Raw genomic sequence first — 12,614 nt, 5'->3', positions numbered from 1 at the left:
GAATGATGGCGAGTGTTTGCGCCTGCAAACAACATTTAGACAGTGTTTGCCACGTCTCCAGAGTACTCCAAAACTCAGACATAGAAGCATAAACTAATAATAAGTCATGTGTCTACAAGAACAATTCCTGCGTGCAGGTTAGCGACCAAGAAAAGGATTAAGCCTCTCTTGTTTTATGTGGACGCTGAAACTCTACTCTATAAGCTTGATGTCCAAGAGAGTGTAGGAGGAAGAAGTTCAGGGTGCCTTGGCTCCGATATGAACCAAACCGCCTCTTATAGAATTGTTATTTCTTCATGGCTGCTGTGTCATCAACATCAGGAGAGGAAAAAGATAGTATTCCCTGCAGTGAACCAGTGATGAAAGAATAATTTTTACAAGGCAACAGATAATGCGACATATAAGTCTCCAAATGAAGAAGGCGAGCCGAAATCGGGAGCATACTCAAGAGAACAGGATGGGCGCTTCCGCCAAAGTTTTAGGGCCCTCAAGAGAAAATTCAAGAGGAGAAGAATGAAAGGGTGCTTAGGGATTACGTTTCTTAATTGACATAGGACCGTGTCTTAACATTCACGAAGAAAGATAAAAAAATAAACATTAATTTACATACTCAGTATCAATGGTCACGTTTATAAAATTAATAATGCAAAGTATAGCAACTCCTAATTGACATAATTTGATTTAATATTTATTCCAAACAATGTAATTTTTTTTTTTTTGCCACATTAATTGAGATCACTGAAGGCATTTTCCGAAGTTTCGACTTCCCGTTTTAAAAAAATAATAGAATGAGATATAAGTAATCAAAGTAATATTATTCAACAAATTAACAGCGATTCGAACTGACAACAAAACAGTGGCATTTATAAAACACACACTAACAAATACAAATTGTAAAATTAGATTTTTAAGTGAAACCTCAAAAGCTTTTGTAATAAAAAAAATGGTTCAAATGACTCTGAGCACTATGGGACTTAACTACTGAGGTCATCAGTCCCCTAGAACTTAGATCTACTTAAACCTAACTAACCTAAGGACATCACACACATCCATGCCCGAGGCAGGATTCGAACCTGCGACCGTAGCGGTCACGCGGTTCCAAACTGACGCGCTTAGAACCGCACGGCCACACCGGCCGGCTTTTGTAATCAAAACTGGTGTAAGACAAGTAGATGGATTGTCCTCACTGCTATTCCATTGTTGCATTAGAAAAGATAATCAGGAAATAGAGGAAAGTAATAGAAGAAATAGCCACTTAAAAAATCGTGGCAGGGAGAAAAGGGGAAGATTTGAGAATTGATTGTTTGGCTTTTGCAGACGATGTAGCCATCTTAGTCGAATCTATAGAAGATACAATAATGAAGACAAATCCCTTACATGAGACAACTTCAAAAACAGACCTATGAAAAAAGAGTGTACGACGACGCAAAGAAGACACCGAAATATATGGAAACTGATTACGAAAGAATAAAAAAAGGCTACAAATTTAAATACATTAGGTGAAATACAACAGCCGAAAGCTTTGGACAAAGAAGCTAACTTAGCTAAGACAGCCGGCCGGAGTGGCCGTGCGGTTCTAGGCGCTACAGTCTAGAACCGAGCGACCGCTACGGTCGCAGGTTCGAATCCTGCCTCGGGCATGGATGTGTGTGATGTCCTTAGGTTAGTTAGGTTTAATTAGTTCTAAGTTCTAGGCGACTGATGACCTCAGAAGTTAAGTCGCATAGTGCTCAGAGCCATTTGAACCATTTTAGCCAGCTAAGACAAGGAAAATGGAAGTACTTTTCACTTAACAAAAAACTTGTAAAACTCCAACACTCCAACACTGTCATTAGGCCAGAATGCCTTTGTCCTTCAGAATGTCTTTCGTTAAATACAGTCGGACAGTTAGGTGAAACATAAAATAAGGAAAGGAAAATAATCAGAAAAATCTCGGGACCAAAGTATGATAATGGGAAATGGAAATTAGGATGTAATAAAGAAGTATAGGAAAGAACAGAGACAATATTAGACGTAATGAGAAACAGAAGGGTTGTGTTCTATGGACACCTAAAGAGACTAGATGAGAAAAGAATAACAAAAGTAAATTTCAACTTTTGTGACAGAAACCCAATAACATTAGTGACTTGGATCAAAGAAGTTAAAGCAAACCTGAAGGAAACGGAAATAAACGAAGAAAAAATAGGAATAAGAGAAAATTTAGACAAAAATCAAAATGTTTTTAAGGCTAACAGGTCAAAACAAAGATAAAGACAAGCCCATTGTGAATAGACGAAAGAAGAGAACTGTATAGGGAAAGAAAGAAGCATTACTAGGAAGAAAGAAAAGAGAAAAGAAGGAAGCCATAATTTACTTAATGTTGTCTTCAGAAGACCAAACCAATAAAAGAATGTTAATGTATTTTGAGTTTTAGGACCAATAATATAAAATACATCTTACAAAAAAAAAAAACAGTAAAATGTGTTAATGATATAATTTATGATGAATTAAAGTGAATTCAAATGTTGAGGATAGAAAACAAAGGCGACACGTGAATTATTACTTTTAGACGACAAGTACAAGTAGCAAGTAGTACGGACTCTGGAATATGAGGCGTGATGTGGATCATAACGATGAAAATTATGGTTTGGAAGTAGCGTGGAAAGTGAAATTTCACTAAAAGGAAAACATCTCCGTATTAATCAATATAAGTAGACGAATTCTACTTTACTTTCGAGACAAATAATTAAACAGCCTTCTAAGATGTAAATATACATATTACAAGATCAAGCACAAGAGCCACAAACGAAACATCTACGAAATGGAAAAACTTTCTCCTGAATGCATACAAGCTTTATCAGCACTGCGATATGTTCCACCACCTATCACAAATCGTAGGAAGTATTTAAGCTAGTTCAGTATTCCTTTAAATGCTTCATAACTTAAAGTTTAGTGCGGCAGTTGGCTATGTATGGCGGTGAGCTGCACTTGGGTTGAATCCGTGGTCTGTTTATAGGCTTTAATGCAGTTCCCCCCACCCACTTACACAAATTCGGGCCTGATTCTCCTCCTATCGTTCAGAAGCACACTACAGAAACGGCAACACAAAGTACACATTAAAATTACTTAGAAGCCACGTAAGCAGCTGAGTTCGCAGTTTCTCCTCGCATATTTGAATACGTGACCATGTCACAACAGAAAACATCCGGAAAGAGGCGAAAACATGAGTGGCAGTCAGACGAAAACGAAAGAGATGGAAGAGACGAAAGCAAACTGTTCATTATTTAAAATGTAGTCCTCGGAACGGTTAATATAATTATCCCACTGTGAGACAAGACGGTAAATACCGCCATGGAAAAATGTTTGCGATTGCCTACGTAGCCATGATTTTACACAAGCTTGCACCTCTTCGTCCGAATCAAATCGACGGCTACGAATGTCTTTCATCAGCGCTCTAAAAATGTGGAAACCGTATGAGGAGAGATCGACTTTTGATGGAGGATGTGTACGAGATTCCCAGCGAAACTTCTGAAATGAAGTCGAAACAAACTGCCAAAAAATGGCCGCCCAGATTTTGCCAGGGTTGCTCGGAGATCGCTGCAGATTTTCGCTGCGAAGTCCTTACATAGGCTCCATTGAGCCCCGACCTTTTGCTATGCGATTTCCATATTTTTAGAGAAAGACATTCGTGGCCGGCGATTTGCTTCGGATGAAGAGGTGCACGCCTAGGTACCATCATAGTTCCGTAGGTAATAGCAAACATTTTCCCATAAAGGCAATGATCGTCTTGTCTCACAGTAGGAAAAACGTATAAACGATTTTGGCGACTGCTTTTGGAATCATGAACAGTTTACTTATTTTTTTCCACATGTCTTGTTTTCATTTGACTGCTCCTGCAGGGGGCTAAATCTAGGATTGGAGGGTAACGCTAAAACGGGAATAAGGCCTGAAAAAGAGATTTTCTCACCTGAAAGTAAGAGTAAAGCTGACATTAACCTGAAGGTTGGGTTCAGCACAACAGTGGTTTCTTAGACATGCTCCTGTTGGGGTTGGTATCCCATTGGCTTCCTCAGACCTTACTCATCCAGGTCAGGGAGACCTATAGTTTACATGGACTCCGAATCAAAGTGCAATTTGTCATTTTTTACTTTTATAAATATTGCCAGAGGTTAAAGAAAAAATATGAGAAAGATAATGGTCACATAATCGACTATCATCGAACTCCACATTTTCGTATCCATTCTCTGCCACATCACCACTTTTATTTGCACTAATTTTCCATAAACCGTAGATGAAATAACATTCTGTGTTAACCATTTAGTTCAATGTGTTTAACTATAAGAAAAACCGTTTGTGAGAATTATTATTACAACTGCTTACACTTTTCTCTAATACGACTAACGAGTCACCACGAAAAAATAACTCTCTTATCATACGGTGATAAACACTGTTACGTTTACAATCTGGACTAAGTTTAATTTTAAAGCTGACTGTGGTCGCGTCACTGTTGTTTAGTAAATGTTAACAACACAACCGAGCCACCGAGTCCCTGCCTGAATGCAGTTCCCACAAAAACTTTTTAAAATAGGGCTGTCGTGTTTAGACATGGCTTAGGGGATATGATATACGATTAGCAGTAACTCGAATGTGTGTATGCACGTGCAGAAAATGAGTGCTACATAAGGAAGGTTGCTGCTGTTTAATAAGAGAAATGAGAGAACGAGAACAGAAGCGAAGACAGCTGCACAGTGTAGCGCCACGTGGTGATGGTAATGCCTGAGGACAGGAGGTGGCTGCCCGCGCCGGCCAGCTACTCACCGGAGCGCCCACGGCCCAGGCTGGTCGCTGTGTCCGCTGCGACCGGCCGCCACGCAGCCAGTGAGCGGCACCCCGCGCCTTATCGGACGCTGCGCCGCGGCCAGGAATGCACGCTGATAGCGGCGGCGCGCCGTGCGACGCCCCCACCTGGCCACAGCCCGGGGACGGCTCCTTACTCCACCGCCCCAGCACCTCCTCGTGCTGACCGCTTACTATACGACACCCACTACGAAACGCCCAAAGCTGCTAGACTGCCCGGTGTACTGGAAGGGAACACGTAACTAGGTAGGCAACAGGTTTTATGTCAGGTACTGTGGTTACCCTCATATCCAAATCGACATATATACTCCTTAAGCAATCATACAGTTTGGCGGAGGGAACCTTGAACCACAACTAGAAAATGGAGCGAGGGAATAACGACTGTCTATACACCTCCATCAGAGCCCTAATGTCTCTTGTTTTGTCTTCCCGGTTCTCCCAAGAAATATACACCGTTCAAGAGAGTTATGGGATCATGTGTATCAACGTCCAGTATGTCGCGTGGGATTAGCCGAGCGGTCTGTGGGCGCTGCAGTCATGGACTGTGCGGCTGGTCCCGGCGGAGGTTCGAGTCCTCCCTCGGACATGGGGGTGTGTGTTTGTCCTTAGGATAATTTAGCTTAAGTAGTGTGTAAGCTTAGGGACTGATGACCTTAGCAGTTAAGTCCCACGAGATTTCACACACATTGGAACATTCTTTTTCTTTTTCTTTTTTACGTCCGGTATGTGAAATTTGTTTTGACGCAGGCGGTACCTGTGGTCTTTTTGCGTGGCTTGAGATTTTCGCTTTCATTGCAGGCAACAAATAAAATCATTCGACATCTATTGGCAGCGTTACACATTAAAGTGTCAGGTAACTCCTCAGAAGAAGTGAGTACCGGTGCCCCAGTGTTTTGTAGTGGGAGATGGCGGTTGTCATTTTTGGACGCTGTATCTGTATTCAACCAGTCACATGCAACGCGATACTTTAATGCAGTGCAAGTTGTAAGGGCGGTCTGTTTGATCCAAAAAGAATGGACTTTCGGTCGTAGGAGATCTCATAGGGGCGACAGGAGTCGCTGTGTCCGATCAAACTGCAATGAACAGGTTACGAGAAAGGACCTTACGGCCGAGACGTCCTGTTCGAGTACCCCTCTTGACACATCATCTTGCAGTTTGCTTTCAGTTATGCCGTTCCCATCGCATGTCAACTGGCAACTTCGTCAGTGGAGAAACGTGTTATTAAAAGACGAGTCCAGATATCTTCTGACGCAAGATGATGACCGTGTTTGCGTGCAGAGACACATGGCGAGCGGAACCTGTCGAATGTTGTCCAGGAAATGGACAAATTTGGCAAGGTTCAGTGATGTTGTGGGGAGGCTTCAGCTTTCAGAGCCACACGGATCTTGTCGTAGTCCATGCTCGCCTTACCGCCAGGCAGTACATCGAACAGATCCTTTTGGAACGTGTGGTGGCTACTGCATAAGGTGGTGGCCTTGAATTCCTTCCAATGCCAGGGCATATGTGGCGGGCTTCAGTAAGGATGTCTTACGAAACCTGGACACTAATGTAATGGAATAGCCGGTGGCGAGTCGCGACCTAACCTTCATCGAACATATATGAGGCACACTTGACAAACATGTTCACAGTCGTCCTGTTCCACTGCAAACTCTCCAAGAACTTTCATGGGGTCTCATTAAAGAGTGGGAAGGGACCCTCCGTAGACTTATACTGAGCATGTCACATAGGCGTCAGGCAGTGATGAACTTTCACAGGGAGCATACACGTTATTGAAGCTCTCAAAGTTTAATGAAAAGCATCTAGGACGACGGTATGAATGATTGTTTCCACTTTGTTTTCGACACTTAATCGGACATTTCTTTCATCTGACCTATTGGTGATCCCAAACATTCGATTAGTATTCAAAAGTGGGTCGCACAAACGTTCTGTGCACGGACTCCGTTACAGATGACCGGCATTTCGCCCGCGGCTTCACCCCGGCCAATAGATTAGCCATCTGTAACGGATTCAGCGTACAGAATACTTGTGCGATACATTCTTGAATACTGCTCGAGTGTTTTGGATACGCAGCACGTCGGATTGAAGAAAGACATGACAGCAATTCAATACACATATTTTATCAGTATCTCTAACGAATTTTGTTCAGCATTTCCACCTGAATTATGAGGAAACTTGTAATCTGGCAGTAAATGATTTTCGTTTCGAGAGAAAGGACTGTCGCTACCAACTGTCTGATTATCCGCAAGCGGCTTTACAGAGGACGTTAAATGTGACTGTGGTACTGAGCGGTGTGGTACGATCTTCGGCCACCAGACACGCTGATTAAATTACTGTCTCGTTGCAACGTTCATTCTCAAGCTGTAGTTGATGCATTGAACAACGCAAACAGACTGATTGCGCTCAATATTTTAAACCATTCTAAGTAAACTAATTACAAGAAAGAAATACAATATGTCGTTTTCGGACATTTCTACATATCACTCCTCCTCGTCGCAGGCGTATGTTACTGCCACAGTATTTTTATACAAATAACGAGTCACACATATATCAAATTTGGTTGAAATTGCTACAAGCTTTACTGAGACATGCTTTTTTTGTCGCCCCTGTCACTACAAACTTTCAGCCATAGGTGTGCTAGGGGAGTCTTACTGTCATGGTTAAATTTTCCAGATATCAAGTGATACGTGTGCCGTTTTTGGTACAAATTCCTTCAGGCGTTGCAGAGATATGATGTCGGATACACCAATGTCTTTGCAACTACCCCCGCTTCCGCCTCCCCCACCCACCGATCACAACTATAGTTGTCAAACGCCGCAATGCATCGTGACTGTCACCAATAGGCCTAACGGCTCCGAAAACTATGAAGTCAATAGTAATAATGGTCATTTTCGAATGTCGTTACACTTCACGTCTTCCCACCCCAACACCGGAGAGAGTTTGAGGTACTTTGCCGCCACAGTATTTTTATACAAATAATGAATCATATACACACAGATTTTGATTGATAACGCTCCAGACGTTCCTGAGATAATCTTCTTTGCCGCCCCCTTTTCAGACCCGATCCCTATGGGTGGTATGTGGTTCTTGCCCACAGGAACCCATGCGGGCTTGCGCACGGCAACTCACCAAAATTCGCCTTCAGATGAGTGGAATGAGCACTTTAGACGTCCTACGAACAAATATTCACTTTTATATATTAGATACAATTTCCTAAAATAATTCCAGTAAACCAAAGTCGAGCGTAAGCCCACCCTACAAGCGACCTTATGTGAGCTTTCCGTTTATGTCGCTTTGCGTCATTACTCCTAGATATTTATTAACCCTGACTGTGTGTAGCAGCACAACACTAACACTGTATTCATTATGCGATTGTTTATCCCACTTACCTGCAGTAACTCCATTTTCTCCCACATTTAGAGCAAGGTGTTATTCATCGTACCGAATACAAATTCTGTGCAAGTCGTCCTGTGTCTTCCTTTCTGAGTCATCAGTCTTCTGATGGTTCCGATGAACTTTCGCCGTACAAGATATCCGACTGAGTTCTACAACCTGAAAAGTCTTAGAGTCATTCACATCTCTGAGAACTTGTTCCATATGCACAGACCTTTAACAGTCTACAGTTGGGCACTGTGGCTCACTCTTTTCAGAAATGGAGGAATATAGAATCGGCCCGTTGCCCTTCTTACATAGTTCACAGAACACTGTACAAGGAAAGGGCGTACTGAGTTTCGTAAGAGAAAATATGGTAAGCACGAGCAGAAATGGTGTGAACGCTATTTCAGACGTGCAAAGTATCGGCCACGAGTGTAGATACATGCCGAAGAATTGGCTGTCGGTGGCCCTCTGTACAAGTCCAGATCTCTCGCCGTCATTATGGGAGAAATAATGTTTCAGGAAGCTGACAATCACTTGACTAAGACCAAAGAGTTTTCGGCTGGAAGCTCATGAAAGTATGACAACTTGATGTGCATCGATGCCCGACAAAGGTTTTATTCCGTAAATATGCCGTGGTCCATTGTGACAGCGAACGCCTTATCTGTGCCACATCAAACAATTCGATATACCTCCAGACACAACTCGACGTCAGCGAGCTTCATCGCGCCGGTTCGGAAGGGCTGCTCTGTAAAGCGTCCAACCATCTGTGAGGAATAAGAGCATTCTTTTCACTTTCCATTCAGCACGCTTTGGAACTATCATCGTAAGAAACCCAAAGAGATCTACAGATTGAATGATAATACTTCGACAACGTACTTCACAGATTTCATTTACTGTAACGCAATAGATTATCTATTCTCTCTGGATTAAAAAGGTTCCGTTGTAGGTAGACTGAGGAGTGATTTCATCAGTGATGTTGATGTGATAAGATCCACAAACTACACGTTTGAGTACACTTACCAGAATGATCATCGGAATATGTATCAGTCTTTTATACGCACTGAAAAGACATTACAATTCCGATTTTACAATAGTATAAATTGTGGCAAAATTTTTCCTAGCAACGTAGAATAAATGTAAATGAATAATTTGTCTCATGGTGACTGGATTACTTATTGTTCCCAAGTTACTAGTATTCCTCCATATTTACTGGTCTCTCCCTCTCCCTCCCTTCCTCCCTCCCTACCTTCCCTACGTCCCGCACTCCCTCCCTCTCCCCCCCCCCCCTCTCTCTCTCTCTCTCTTTCTCTCTCTCTTTCCACCAGTATTGTATACGGCAATGGTCCACATTTACGGACTGCTGAGAATTCGACCTTCACCTCTGAATAGGTGCTACGTATCGCCAAATGGAATATCTAATAGGATTACGCAGTGATACATAACCTGACATGCTACGTTACAAACTTTCTTTAAGTGTGAATGCGAATCTATTGCAGAAATAGGACCACCACAGGTCCGCTACCACATAAATTTATCATGTATCTTTCTCCCTACAATACGGTGGAACTCCAAGAAAATGTCAGAGGCCACGTTTTTACTCGCTTGTGTTCACTCCTGTACACAGGCTAAGATAGAGCAGGAACGTTTGTTGTCAGAAGCAGAGCTTTAATGAGCGAGATAACTGGCGAGGACAAAATAAGGATAGTAGGCACTTGGTCTGCTGCCATGCACAGCTCTGTCGCTGTCCCCTACTAGATACAGGAAATTAGTCGAAACAATTCAATAACTGCTTGCAGTTTCAGCAGTTTGACCCTTATTTGGCTAAAATTTGACTAAGAAGTGAAAACATAGGAGGCAGACCAGTCCATATCTAACAAAAACCAATCAAGTAGTATTTTAGAATTCATTCTGAATACTCCCGTCAGATATGATACGCTGCACCATATAGTTGACGAAGTTTGTACTTGATATGTTCAAAAGCAACATAAGTCTAGGTAAAGGCGTATGATTCGATAGTGCAAGTTCAGTGTAACATGTGGATGTTTCCATTTAGATAGTTTGTAACGTTGTAAACGACACGACATATAAAGGAGCATAGCAGGGACTACATCGGCATCAGAAGTATGAGTTGGATGTTTTTAATTCGCATCCTTAAGATGCTTTAGACATGGGAGGTCGTTCTCCTGGTATGTAAAGATCTACAGCACAGAGGAATGATTAATTGAAACTAGAATACAAAATTAAAGAAAAAAGGAATATTACGCTCTCTGACATAGGTAAGGAAACCAAAGGTTTTATTTATGTATGCAAAACATGTTTCGCCTGTTTACGCTAGAGGTCTTCAGTGGCCTATAACACAACGAAAATTCTTTAATTGTACATATTTTGATAGGAGATCTGGAGTGATTCCTGGCAGCTCATTTAAACTATTTCTTTTTAAAACTACATGGTTCTGTTTTTGGTCCTAACACTCATTTTAGGTCTTTCATGAGTTCATTCATTGTTCTGTATGTACTAGATGCACGTACTACAGGTTTCTACCAATTGATACATCACATTAAAACGTTTCTCTGCACATAACTTATATTGTAGCACACTGCCAGTTTTTGAGAATATGGTGGTTCGATATCTTGTGTACTACCATGTTCGTATCGGTTCCCTTTCTGAAAATGTTGAAGCTGTGTCTGTTGTTAGAAATTTTTATTTTGAGGCCGAGATAGAATATTGTTTCTTCTGTTTCCATAGTGAACTGCATGTTGTCTTGTATGTTATTTATCTGCCTATGTAAAATACTTACATGTTCTTCTCGTTGACATATCCCATATCGTCTTCATAACCGTGCCAGTTTTCTACTTCATATATAATTTCTGCAAAAATTCTGTTTTCATTGTGATTCCTTAGGATACTTGCTAGTGTGTATGCGACTGGGCTTCTCACTGAGACTACTTCCTCTTGTAAATAGAATGACTTGTTAAAGTGAAAGTACTTTTATTTAGTGATTGATTTTACGGTTTGCATCAGTTCTTTCATAGCGGTGTTCGGAATTTCTGGGTTTCCTGTCAATTGTACTTTTAAGACGTTAATTCTATCACCAGGTGGGACTGCAATGTACATGTCTTTCACATGAAAGGATATCAGTTTTGCAGGTGACAGGGTATGGGTATCTCTTAGTTTCTGGATTAATTCTAAGAAGTTTTTTTTTTTTCGCTTTCGTTCTTCTCTAGTTTGAAGTGTTCAGATAAGCAAGAGAAATTACGTAGCAAGTAGCGTAGAGTAAAACCAAAGGGTACCACAGATCAACAATTCATACTATGGAAACAACAACACTATTTTGAAAAATAAAATGCCTTAGAACCTCGCCGAGCAAAGTAGTTACATATCCTTCAACTTTTGGCAGTGTGCTCCTCGGCCACTGTCAAGTAGTAACTGGCTGATGAGTGTTTTTTACACCCATGAACAGAATGGAAGAATTGGTTGAAAATTTACTGTCTCTCTGCGCCTGTGTCCTTAATTTATTCTGTTTTGACCACGTTTATTTATGAATTGGGTTGACTAATTTGTGTAGATTCATTTTCATACTTAGAAATTCAACGGAGGGGAAAATCTACATCTATATGTACATCTAGACTCCACAAGCCACATTGTGGTGTTTGGCGGAGGGCACTATGTGTACCACTCACTTCCCCCCTTTCCTGTTTCGGTCGCGAATTGTTCGTGGGAAAGGCGATTGCCGGTAAGTCTCCATGTCGACTTGAATCTCTCTAACTTTATCTTCATGGGTTTTCCGCAAGATGTACGTACAAAGAAGGAATGTGTTTGTTGACTCTTCTAGGAGCTTGCGGCCTCTGAGATTAACAGTAGACCAGATCGTGATGCAGACGCCTCTGCTACAGCGTCTGCCAGCGTCGTCTCCCTGACGCTTTTGTGACTAGTAAATGAACCTGTAACAAAACGCGCTGCCCTTCTTTGAGTCTCCTCAATAAATCCTGTCTGGTAGGTGTCCGATACTGACGAGCATTATTCAAATATTGGTCGAACGAGTGTTTTGCAGCTTACCTCCTTTATTGACGGAATATTTCGGTATTAACCTTAGAGCCAGGGGAAACTTCCGAAGACCCTGGCCAGAGCTGTGGCTGTTATCACCTTATTTTCTGAAGTGGTGGGTGGCATAATCTCATATCGGTATCCCCCATAGCACGCAGTTTTATTTCCGTTTTCCGCAGCATATTCAGGCACCGCCGACTTCTTTGAATAGCACAGTTCCAGAAACGTTTCATGTTCACTAAGGAGTTGTTCTATTGTGCGCGAAGCAATACTGCCACCATTCACGCGATATTATGTAAACACCGGGAGTTCTAAGGGTACGTCGTCTTTAACAAGCCTCATATTTTAGCTGGAGGCGT

Source organism: Schistocerca americana, chromosome 5, assembly GCF_021461395.2.
Source record: "Schistocerca americana isolate TAMUIC-IGC-003095 chromosome 5, iqSchAmer2.1, whole genome shotgun sequence".
NCBI lineage: Eukaryota > Metazoa > Arthropoda > Insecta > Orthoptera > Acrididae > Schistocerca > Schistocerca americana.
This window is presented reverse-complemented; position numbering follows the sequence as displayed.